Source organism: Triticum urartu, chromosome 7A, assembly GCF_056163025.1.
Source record: "Triticum urartu cultivar PI428250 chromosome 7A, HENAU_Tu73, whole genome shotgun sequence".
NCBI classification, from domain to species: domain Eukaryota; kingdom Viridiplantae; phylum Streptophyta; class Magnoliopsida; order Poales; family Poaceae; genus Triticum; species Triticum urartu.
In genome coordinates this window covers 425,976,194-425,988,640 of record NC_141879.1, presented here as the reverse complement: position 1 = coordinate 425,988,640, position 12,447 = coordinate 425,976,194, and positions in this window count along the sequence as shown.

The window sequence follows — 12,447 nt, the reverse complement described above, 5'->3', positions numbered from 1 at the left end:
TGGGTGGGTAAATGTTTTATAATTTATGAATATCATGTGTCATTCATTAGGATGGATCTAATATAATTCTTTTGAAGAAAATTATATGAGACCAGGTCTCACGGTTTACTCTCTTTTTTTCTTATTTATTTTCTTTTCTATCACAAAATAATACATTAGAAACTTCAAATACTATTATGTCGGCTAATTACTAAACAATACTATAACCCAGCTAGCTAGGAGCGTTCACAACGATCTCATGCTCTACACCGTACGATTATCTCACTCAATGATCTATATCCTCTTGATGTCCCATTGTATCTGTAACGCCCTCGATACGGCTATATCTCCTACGTGTCGAAGCACGACTTAGAGGCATAACCGCATTGAAACAATGTCGCAAGTAAGGCAATCTTCACAACATCCCATGTAATATAGATGATAATCATGGCCCGACTATGGTGCCAAAATAAAAGATCAACCCAACATGCGACACGGTCCCGATCGCCCCAACTGGGCTCCACTACTGATCATCAGGGAAAGACACGTAGTAACGGCGTGAGTCCTCGTCGAACTCCCACTTGAGCTCAAGCGCGTCATCTGGAACGGAGTCATCAGGCCCTGCATCTGGTTTGGAAGTAATCTGTGAGCCACAGGGACTCAGCAATCTCGCACCCTAACGATCAAGACTATTTAACCTTATAGGTAAAAGCAAGGTAATTATGTGGAGCTGCAGCAAGCGACTAGCATGTATGGTGACTAATCTGTTCGCAAAATAGAGCGAGAAGAAAAGGCAAAGCACGAATGAATAACTAGAGAACAACCTGCGGCAAGCATTACTCCAACACCGTGTTCACTTTCCGGACTCCGCCGAGAAGAGACCATCACGATAACACACTCAATTGATTCATTTTAATTAAGTTAAGGTTCAAGTTATCTACAACCGGATATTAACAAATTTTCATCTGCCCATAACCGCGGGCACGGCTTTCGAAAGTTCAAATCCCTGCAGGGGAGTCCCAACTTAGCCCATGACAAGCTCTCATGGTCAACGAAGGATATACCTTCTCCCGAGACATTCCGATCAGACTCGGTATCCCGGTTCTACAAGACACTTCGACAAGTTAAAACAAATCCAGCAACACCGCCCGAATGTGCCGACAAATCCCGATAGGAGCTGCACATATCTCGTTCTCAGGGCACACTCGGATAAGCAATCCGTACAACTAAAACCAGCCCTCGAGTTTCCCCGAGGTGGCGCTGCAAGGGGCTTTAGGTTGGACCAACATTCAAAGGAGCACTGGCCCGGGAGGGGTTTAAATAAGATGACCCTCGGGCTCCAGAAACCCAAGGGAAAAAGAGGCTAGGTGGCAAATGGTAAAACCAAGGTTGGGCATTGCTGGAGGAGCTTTATTCAAGGTGAACTGTCAAGGGGTTCCCATTATCACCCAACCGCGTAAGGAACGCAAAATCCGGGAGCATAACACCGATATGACGGAATCTAGGGCCGCAAGAGTGGAACAAAACACTAGGCGAGAGGCCGAGCCTTCCACCCTTTACCAAGTATATAGATGCATTAAGCTAACAAAATAATATAATGATATCCCAACAAGAAAATAATGTTCCAACAAGGAACGGTCTCCGATCTTCACCTGCAACTAGCAACGCTATAAGAGGGGCTGAGCAAAGCGGTAACATAGCCAATCAACGGTTTGCTAGGACATGGTGGGTTAGAGGTTTGACATGGCAATTTGGGAGGCATGATAAGCAAGTGATAGGCATCGTAGCAAAGGCATAGCAAAAGAGCGAGCATCTAGCAAAGCAAAGATAGAAGTGATTTCGAGGGTATGATCATCTTGCCTGCAAAGTTGTCAGAGTTGACTGGATCCTCGAAAGCAAACTCAACGGGCTCCTTGTTAGCGAACTCGTCTCCCGGCTCTATCCAAATAAGACAAACAAGTAAAAGGAACGCAATCAACCACGTGCACAACTCAAGCAACAAGATGCAACCATGGTATGCTATGTGGGATGCGATATGTGATGCATATGCAAGATTTGACAAAGAATAATTGAACCTGGCCTCTACTTGGAAATCCAAGTGTGCCACTGGAAAGGTGAGATGATTTCGCTTGAAAACGATATAAAGAACGCCGGAATCAGAGACATGGTTTGGAAATGGCAAGCAAAACAAATATGGCACCGGTCTGCGATAAACAGCAAGTAGCCATCTAAATGCAACAAGATAAATATGCTACAGCACCCAAACATGGCAAAAAAATACATGGCAGGGATCCATTCATGAAGCTTAACAAAAGATGAACACTGAGCTATGGCCAATTCATCCATTAACAGGTTCAAACAAGCATGGCAAAAGTGCAATTGGTAAACAGATTTCAGACTTAGTGAAATTAACACTTGTCTGGAATTTCAGATCAGATAGCACACTTTGGAGCATGAAAACTATATTCTACAGGAACTTAACATGGCAAACTAAAGCATGGCATGGAGCTACTCAAAGAGCTTAACAAAAGTCCCTTAGTGACCTTGAGCCAAAAGGGATCAGAAAATACAATTGCAAGTATGTGAACATGGCAAAAATATAAACAGATCACAGACTTAGAGAAAAACTGGAGTATGCAAATCAGATATCAAGTAGGCATGTTTACGAGCTCGATGCACTCACTATAGAGCAAGGCATGACAATCTAAGCATGCACCCATCAATAATACACATTATACAAGCTAGACATGGCAAGAACAACAACATAGCATGCACGGATCAACTACAACATCCTCGGCAAAATCGCTAACAAGTAGACAATCTGCCCAGATTCACGAAATAGCAAAAGTAGAGCTCGATTGACTCAAGTTAGGGTGCTCCATAATTGCAAACAAAGACATGGATGGATAGAGCACTACAAGATTAACAAATCACCCTTACTGGTCATCCTCAAAAGAGGCACGGATCACTAGGAAACAACATGAACATATGGCATATTGATTAAAACAGACCAAGGACTTAGTGGAATTGCTAAGTCCCTGAAATCAGCATTAACGAATGCATCACTTTGCAAGCTTGTGCTAGTCACCACACATATCACAAAAATACATGGATGACACTTCTGGAAAGATGACAAAGCATATAACAAAACGTATGTAGAGCTCAGGGGTATATCATGCATACATTAAACATGGCAAAAATAACAAATAGCTATTTGGAGCAGCAGATCTGACAATTAACTCAAATAGCACTCTTCCAATAGCATTTCGGGCATCAAGATAAACTCAAATGAAAATGATGCAATGAGATGAAATGATGTGCTCTTTGAGACGAACATTTTGATATGCTATATGCCCAAAACGGATCTACGGATGCAAAGTTACGGTACGATGAACATGGCAATATAATCTGCAGACTTAGGAAAAAAATGGAGTCAACCCTAATTTTCAGATCTGGATCCGGCGGCACTGTTCACGCGCCGAACCCGATGTTCGCCGGAAAGCTCGTGGTCACCGGAGTTCGTCGTGGGGGTGGTCGAAGCTCGCCGGAGGAGCTGGTGAGGAGGAGTCGCCGGCGCGGCGCGGTTCGGCGCCGGAGCTCCGGTGGCGCGGCGCGACCGGGCGAGGCGGCGGGAGGACCGGCCGGCGAAGGTCGGTGCGGAGGCGGCCGGCGATGGCGCCGCGGCGGCCGGGGCGCTTCCCGGGTGACGACGCGAAGGAAGGACGGCGGCGGGGCGCGCCTCGGCTCGGCGGAGGAGATTGGGCCGGGAGGGCCTGCCCCGGGCCCGAGCGGGCTGCGGCGGCGGCGGAGTGGAGCCACGTGGCGCTCGCTGATTCGCCGCGGGTGGCGGCGGCAGCTTTGTCCGTCCGGGCCGGACGTGTCCGGCGCGGCGCGAGGCATTTTTTTAGGGTTTGAGGAAGAAGGACACATGGATTTTGGAGGAGGGCTATTTATAGACATAGAGGGAGCTAGGAGTGTCCAAATGAGGTGCGGTTTTCGGCCACGCGATCGTGATCGAACGCTCTAGATGATGGAGAGGGTTTTGGTGGGTTTTGGGCCAAATTGGAAGGGTGTTGGGCTGCAACACACATGAGGCCTTCTCGGTCCCTCGGTTAACCGTTGGAGCATCAAACGAAGTCCAAATGGTACGAAACTTGACAGGCGGTCTACCGGTAGTAAACCAAGGCCGCTTGGCAAGTCTTGGTCCAATTCGGAAATGTTTAACCCCCACACACGAAAGGAAGGTAGAAATAACCACCGGAGGAGAACGGAGCGCCGGAATGCAAAACGGACAATGGGGAAAATGCTCGGATGCATGAGACAAACACGTATGCAAATGCAATGCACATGATGACATGATATGAAATGCATGACAATGATAACAACACACGGAGACAAAAACCCGAACCCGAGAAAATAAAATAACTTAGCGCCGGAAACGGCAAGAGTTGGATTACATATTAGGTAAATCATATCCGGAGTGTTACAACACTCCACCACTACGAAAGGATCTCGTCCCGAGATCTAGGACTGGAAGAACGCCGGGTACTCAGAACGGAGGTGATCCTCACGTTCCCAGGTGGCTTCACGGTCGGAATGGTGTGACCACTTGACTTTGAGGAATTTGATTGACTTATTGCGAGTCTTGCGTTCAGTCTCTTCAAAAATAGCAACGGGGTGCTCACGATAAGAGAGATCTTCTTGAAGCTCAATGTCTTCGAAGTTGACGTTGCGGTCAGGAGTCTTAAAGCACTTGCGGAGCTGAGAGACATGGAACACGTCATGCACATTTGCAAAGTTTGAAGGAAGCTCGAGTTGATAGGCGAGATCGCCTCTCTTGCTGACGATCTTGAAAGGTCCCACGTATTTAGGGGCAAGCTTCCCTTTGATACCAAAGCGACGAGTACCTTTCATTGGAGAGACATGGAGGTAAACATGATCTCCGATCTCGAAAGCCAAATCACGGTGCTTACTATCATAGTAGCTCTTCTGGCATGATTGCGCTGCTTTGAGGTTATCTCGAATGACTTTGCACATTTCCTCTGCCTCTGTGATTAAGTCATTTCCCAGAAGTTGACGTTCGCCGGTTTCAGACCAGTTGAGAGGGGTACGGCACTTCCTGCCATACAGGATTTCGAATGGGGCCTTGCCCGAACTTGCTTGAAAACTGTTGTTGTAGGAGAATTCAGCATATGGAAGACAATCTTTCCACTTCATGCCGAAGGAGATCACACAAGCCCTGAGCATATCTTCAAGAATCTGGTTGACACGCTCGACTTGACCACTAGTTTGAGAATGGAAAGTTGTGCTGAAGCGGATATTGGTGCCCATGACCGAGACTTGCCAAGCGGCCTTGGTTTACTACCGGTAGACCGCCTGTCAAGTTTCGTACCATTTGGACTTCGTTTGATGCTCCAACGGTTAACCGAGGGACCGAGAAGGCCTCGTGTGTGTTGCAGCCCAACACCCTTCCAATTTGGCCCAAAACCCACCAAAACCCTCTCCATCATCTAGAGCGTTCGATCACGATCGCGTGGCCAAAAACCGCACCTCATTTGGACACTCCTAGCTCCCTCTATGTCTATAAATAGCCCCCCTCCGAAATCCATGGGTCCTTCTTCCCCAAACCCTAAAAAAACGCCTCGCGCTGCGCCAGACACGTCCGGCCCGGCTGAACAAAGCCGCCGCCGCCGCCCGCGGCGAATCAGCGAGCGCCACGTGGCTCCACTCCGCCACCGCCGCCACAGCCCGCTCGGGCCCGGGGCAGGCCCTCCCAGCCCAATCTCCTCCGCCGAGCCGAGGCGCGCCCCGCCGCCGTCCTTCCTTCGCGCCGTCTCCCGGGGAGCGCGCCGGCCGCCGCGGCGCCATCGCCGGCCGGTCCTCCCGCCGCCTCGCCCGGTCGCGCCGCGCCACCGGAGCTCCGGCGCCGAACCGCGCCGCGCCGGCGACTCCTCACCAGCTCCTCCGGCGAGCTTCGACCACCCCCACGACGAACTCCGGCGACCACGAGCTTTCCGGCGAACATCGGGTTCCGCGCGTGAACAGTGCCGCCGGATCCAGATCTGAAAATTAGGGTTGACTCCATTTTTTCCCTAAGTCTGCAGATTATATTGCCATGTTCATCATGTCGTAACTTTGCATCCGTAGATCCGTTTTGGGCATATAGCATATCAAAATGTTCGTCTCAGAGAGCAAATCATTTCATCTGATTGCATCATTTTCATTTGAGTTCATCTTGATGCCCGAAATGCTGTTGGAAGAGTGCTATTTGAGTTAATTGTCAGATCTGCTGCTCCAAATAGCTATTTGTCATTTTTGCCATGTTTAATGTGTGCATGATATACCCCTGAGCTCTACATACGTTTTGTTATATGCTTTGTCATCTTTCCAGAGGTGCCATCTATGTATTTTTGTGATATGTGTGGTGACTAGCACAAGCTTGCAAAGTGGTGCATTCGTTAATGCTGATTTCAGGGACTTAGCAATTCCACTAAGTCCTTGGTCTGTTTTTATCAATATGCCATATGTTCATGCTGTTTCCTAGTGATCCGTGCCTCTTTTGAGGATGATCAGTAAGGGTGGTTTGTTAATATTGTAGTGCTCTATCCATACATGTCTTTGTTTGCAATTATGGAGCACCCTAGCTTGAGTCAATCGAGCTCTAATTTTGCTATTTCGTGAATCTGGACAGATTGTCTACTTGTTAGCGATTTTGCCGAGGATGTTGTAGTTGATCCGTGCATGCTATGTTGTTGTTCTTGCCATGTCTAGCTTTTATAATGTGTATTCTTGATGGGTGTATGCTTAGATTGTCATGCCTTGCTCTGTAGTGAGTGCATCGAGCTCGTAAACATGCCTACTTGATATCTGATTTGCATGCTACAGTTTTTCTCTAAGTCTGTGATCTGTTTATGTTTTTGCCATGTTCACATGCTTGCAATTGTATTTTCTGATCCCTTTTGGCTCAAGGTCACTAAGGGACTTTTATTAAGCTCTTTGAGTAGCTCCATGACATGCTTTACTTTTCCATGTTAAGTTCCTGTAGCATATAGTTTTCATGCTTTAAAGTGTGCTATCTGATCTGAAATTCCAGACAAGTGTTAATTTCACTAAGTCTGAAATCTGTTTACCAATTGCACTTTTGCCATGCTTGTTTGAACCTGTTAATGGATGAATTGGCCATAGCTCAGTGTTCATCTTTTGTTAAGCTTCATGAATGGATCCCTGCCATGTATTTTGTTGCCATGTTTGCGTGCTGTAGCATATTTATCTTGTTGCATTTAGATGGCTACTTGCTGTTTATCGCAGACCGGTGCCATATTTGTTTTGCTTGCCATTTCCAAACCGTGTCTCTGATTCCGGCGTTCTTTATATCGTTTTCAAGGGAAATCATCTCACCTTTCCAGTGGCACACTTGGATTTCCAAGTTGAGGCCAGGTTCAATCATTCCTTGTCAAATCTTGCATATGCATCACATATCGCATCCCACATAGCATACCATGTTTGCATCTTGTTGCTTGAGTTGTGCACGTGGTTGATTGCGTTCCTTTTGCTTGTTTGTCTTGTTTGGGTAGCGTTGGGAGACGAGTTCGCTAACAAGGAGCCCGTTGAGTTTGCTTTCGAGGATCCAGTCAACTCTGACAACTTTGCAGGCAAGATGATCATACCCTCGAAATCACTTCTATCTCTGCTTTGCTAGATGCTCGCTCTTTTGCTATGCCTTTGCTACGATGCCTACCACTTACTTATCATGCCTTCCAAATTGCCATGTCAAACCTCTAACCCACCATGTCCTAGCAAACCGTTGATTGGCTATGTTACCGCTTTGCTCAGCCCCTCTTATAACGTTGCTAGTTGCAGGTGAAGATCGGAGACCGTTCCTTGTTGGAACATTATTTTCTTGTTGGGATATCATTATATTATCTTGTTAGCTTAATGCATCTATATACTTGGTAAAGGGTGGAAGGCTCGGCCTCTCGCCTAGTGTTTTGTTCCACTCTTGCCGCCCTAGATTCCGTCATATCGGTGTTATGCTCCCGGATTTTGCGTTCCTTATGCGGTTGGGTGATAATGGGAACCCCTTGACAGTTCGCCTTGAATAAAGCTCCTCCAGCAATGCCCAACCTTGGTTTTACCATTTGCCACCTAGCCTCTTTTTCCCTTGGGTTTCCGGAGCCCGAGGGTCATCTTATTTAAACCCCTCCCGGGCCAGTGCTCCTCTGAGTGTTGGTCCAACCTAGAGCCCCTTGCAGCGCCACCTCGGGGAAACTCGAGGGCTGGTTTTAGTTGTACGGATTGCTTATCCGACTGTGCCCTGAGAACGAGATATGTGCAGCTCCTATCGGGATTTGTCGGCACATTCGGGCGGTGTTGCTGGATTTGTTTTAACTTGTCGAAGTGTCTTGTAGAACCGGGATACCGAGTCTGATCGGAATGTCTCGGGAGAAGGTATATCCTTCATTGACCGTGAGAGCTTGTCATGGGCTAAGTTGGGACTCCCCTGTAGGGATTTGAACTTTCAAAAGCCGTGCCCGCGGTTATGGGCAGATGGGAATTTGTTAATGTCCGGTTGTAGATAACTTGAACCTTAACTTAATTAAAATGAATCAACTGAGTGTGTTACCATGATGGTCTCTTCTCGGCGGAGTCCGGGAAGTGAACACGGTGTTGGAGTAATGCTTGCCGCAGGTTGTTCTCTAGTTATTTGTTCGTGCTTTGCCTTCTCTTCTCGCTCTCTTTTGCGAATAGGTTAGCCACCATACATGCTAGTCGCTTGCTGCAGCTCCACATAATTACCTTGCCTTTACCTATAAGCTTAAATAGTCTTGATCGCGAGGGTGCGAGATTGCTGAGTCCCTGTGGCTCACAGATTACTTCCAAACCAGATGCAGGGTGATGACTCCGTTCCAGATGACGCGCTTGAGCTCAAGTGGGAGTTCGACGAGGACTCATGCCGTTACTACGTGTCTTTCCCTGATATTCAGTAGTGGAGCCCAGTTGGGGCGATCGGGACCGTGTCGCATGTTGGGTTGATCTTTTATTTTGGCACCATAGTCGGGCCATGAGTGATTAGATGATGTAATGCTATTTATGTACTTTGTTTGACGCGGCGAGTGTAAGCCAACTATGTACCTTCCCCTTTTATTATCTATATTACATGGGATGTTGTGAAGATTGCCTTACTTGCGACATTGTTTCAATGCGGTTATGCCTCTAAGTCGTGCTTCGACACGTAGGAGATATAGCCGCATCGAGGGCGTTACAGTGTCCCTTAGACGTTTTCTACCGCTTGCATTCGGAGCGTTCCGGCCGGCCCAAAACGTTAATAGGCTGCTATTCCGAGAACCGATCTGGGTGCCCTCTTGTTGACTGCAAGCTAATGTTGCGATTTTCGATTGATCGGACCTCCAGAAACCGATGACGTCACCCCTTCCCGATCTTCACTTCGATTGAAGGCGCCCGTCTCCAATCCTATCCCGAGCAGCAGCGCCCATCGGGACGTACCTGCTCCGATGCCATAGGCGCACTGTCGTCATGCGTGTCTGTGCTTCCTCCACACATATTCCCCAGTCGAAGGTAACATCCAGCAGACATGGAGACACATATCCTCTTCTCCCTTAATTCCATATGGTGCACCACCGAACGCAACTTTGAGCGATAACGCTGACCGACATGCGCCAATTTGCCTGACGGTAGAACGAGATGGCAGATGCTCTTCCGCGGACCTGCTCGCTCCTCGATTTGGTCTAGATTAGGTTCAAGGCAAGAGCCCCCAAAGTAGGCCATGGAAATGTCGCCATTGTTTTAGAGTCCGTGCATTGCGGCATCTACCTTCTCCGCCTTCTGTTGTCGTGTAAGCATCCTCTCCTTCCGCTTCCCTGTTGAATACATTTTTTCTTTGGCTGCTCAGAATCAAATCATTGACCATGTGGCAGCAACAGGAACATAATGGCTCTGGTTCTGATAAATTTTACGCTATGTAGCACAACAGCCGCAACTACTACGGGAGGACGCTCCGCCATGATCATTATTTGTACCACTTTTTTCCCTTACTATATAAGCTCCTCGAAGGTTGAGGTTATGAAGCCTTGTTTTCTTAACTTTTTGCTATGATTGGTTCAGGGCTTCAGGCCCTGCTTAGCATTGGAAATACACTTAACACCATGAAAAATGGTCTGTTATGAGTGATTTAACAAATCCTTCAGATAGTTAGCCTGGTTGTTGTGATCTTATTGTGGTGCCATTTTATGTTTTCCCTGCAAAAAAGGTGTCAGTTATGTTTGGTTTTCATATAAATCACATTTTGCTATCATTCAAAAAAATTCGTTTTGTGTGCTCGTACAGCTCATGAAGCGGCAGGGGTGGCAAATATTTTTCATGCTAGACAGGTTATCCATGATGAGTGTTTATTCACTTGTCATTGCATGAGAAAGTGGCAAGAAAATAGAGATGCCCAGTCCCGAAATGAGAATAGTAATAATAATAATGTGACGCCCCAAGACCGAAGCTTCAGATGCCTTCCAGGGTTTCCGAGATTCGTTGTGTGTTTTGTTTTTGCTTGTTGCATTCATCATTGCATCGTGTGCATTGCATCATGTCATCATGCCATCATGTCATTTTTTAACTCAACTAAATAAATGGCATGGATCTTTGATCCATTTAAATCGAGAGAATTCACATGGTGAGTTCTCTTTATTACATATATCCTCCCAATATTATTATGGAGCTATTATAAAATATTCAATTTATTTGGAATTCACTTTAACACACTTGCATATTAAATCCCTTGGCCTTTTCTTCTTCAAGTGTTGACTCTCTAACCTTGCCATTTTATCCTTTCATCATTTTCCGGAGCTCCGCCAAAAATCCGAACATTTGTGGACCTTCCTAACCCTCACTTCCTATTCGAACCATTTGAATTTAAATCAAATGAGTTTGAACTTAAATTTTGAAAAATGCCCACTCCATTTTTTTCTTGGATCATACGCATTTTTGCGAGTTCGGGAAAATCAACAGCTTGCCCAAATTCCTTTCGCTAACCCCCTCTTCCTTTTCCTTATCTCTAATGTTGTCCTGTTAAAGAAATTAGAGAGAAAGGGGAGAGAGAGCTTAGCCCAGCGGGCCAATCAGGTCGAGTGGCCAAGGCCCATGCGCCCCCTTTCTAACCCTGGGCCTCCCAACCTCCCAGCAACCTCCCTCTCCTCAGGCCCACCTTACCCTTCTAAACCTAGCCCATTCGATCCCCCTCCTCCTCCCGTTAGCGCTGCCAGGGAGAGCCTCGGCTCGATCCGCATTCTTCTCCACCCCGCGCCCAATCCCGCTCGGTCTCCCTCTCGATCTCTCCCTCACCCGATGCCTCTCCTTCCCTCGTCCTCCTCCCGACCGCTCCACGCCAGGAGCAGCACCTTGCTCTGCCACCTAGCGCAGCCGCCGCTGCCTCCTCTGAGCGCCGCCCTTGCAGGTCTCCTCTGTCCGCGAGGCTGGTTGTGGTAAACCTCGTTGTGGAGCCTCCTCATCGGCAAGCCGTTCAGCCTCCTCCCCTCGCGACCTCCACGCCTCCCCATCATCACCTCTGGCAGGAAGACGCCGCCAAGCTCCGTCCCGTGCCCGAGCGCCTCCACCGCGAGCTCACCTGACCCACGCGGCCATGGCACCGCCGGCCTCCATGGTTTGCCTGCGCCCTGCCCTCCTCGTCGTCCTGCTCGTCCTCGTCCTCGCCGTTGGCCATGGACGTGCGTTGCCGCTAGCCTCTGCTGCGCACGTCCCATCTCCCATGGTAACGACCCCTCTGCTCGGGAGCCGCACGTTTGCTACCTCCTCGCAGGGTCTCCCCTACCCCGCCGCTCTCCTTCATGCCGAGGCCTCCCCCTGCCTTGTTGCTGTCCACTAGAGGCCTTTTGTCTCGCGTTTGTTTTGGATCAGCAAGGATGAGACACCAAGAACCGTACCCGGACCGCCAAGCTTTTCTCCGAGAATTTTGCCAAGTACCATGATGATGCGCCAAGTTCCTCTACGGACCGTGTATGACTATGTGGACTCGTCAAGTACCCTTTGGACGCGCCAAGTTCCATGACGACCCAAGTACCACGACTTCGCCTCTTGCTTGACAAGTACCGCACCGAACGTTGAGGACCCACCAAGTTCATCTACGTGCGTGTATGACTACACATCCGGGATGCGTCGAGTACCTCTACGAAAGACCCGAACGTCTATGAGCCGTGTACAACGACCGTTGCCAAAGACCGTTGAGTGAACGTCTACTCACGTCGTGTTTTTTACCAAGTTCGATGACGACCTCTGAAGAACTCGGATTCACCAAGTTGCACTAACGTCGCCTCCGGAAAACCTTGGAGTCATCAAGTACCTCCCCGAATGAATGTGAACCACTACTTCCTCTACGAACTTGAACCGCTCTGAGAATGCTCTTTTGGGAAGGTATAACCCCGAGACGACCGTCCGAGAATGTTT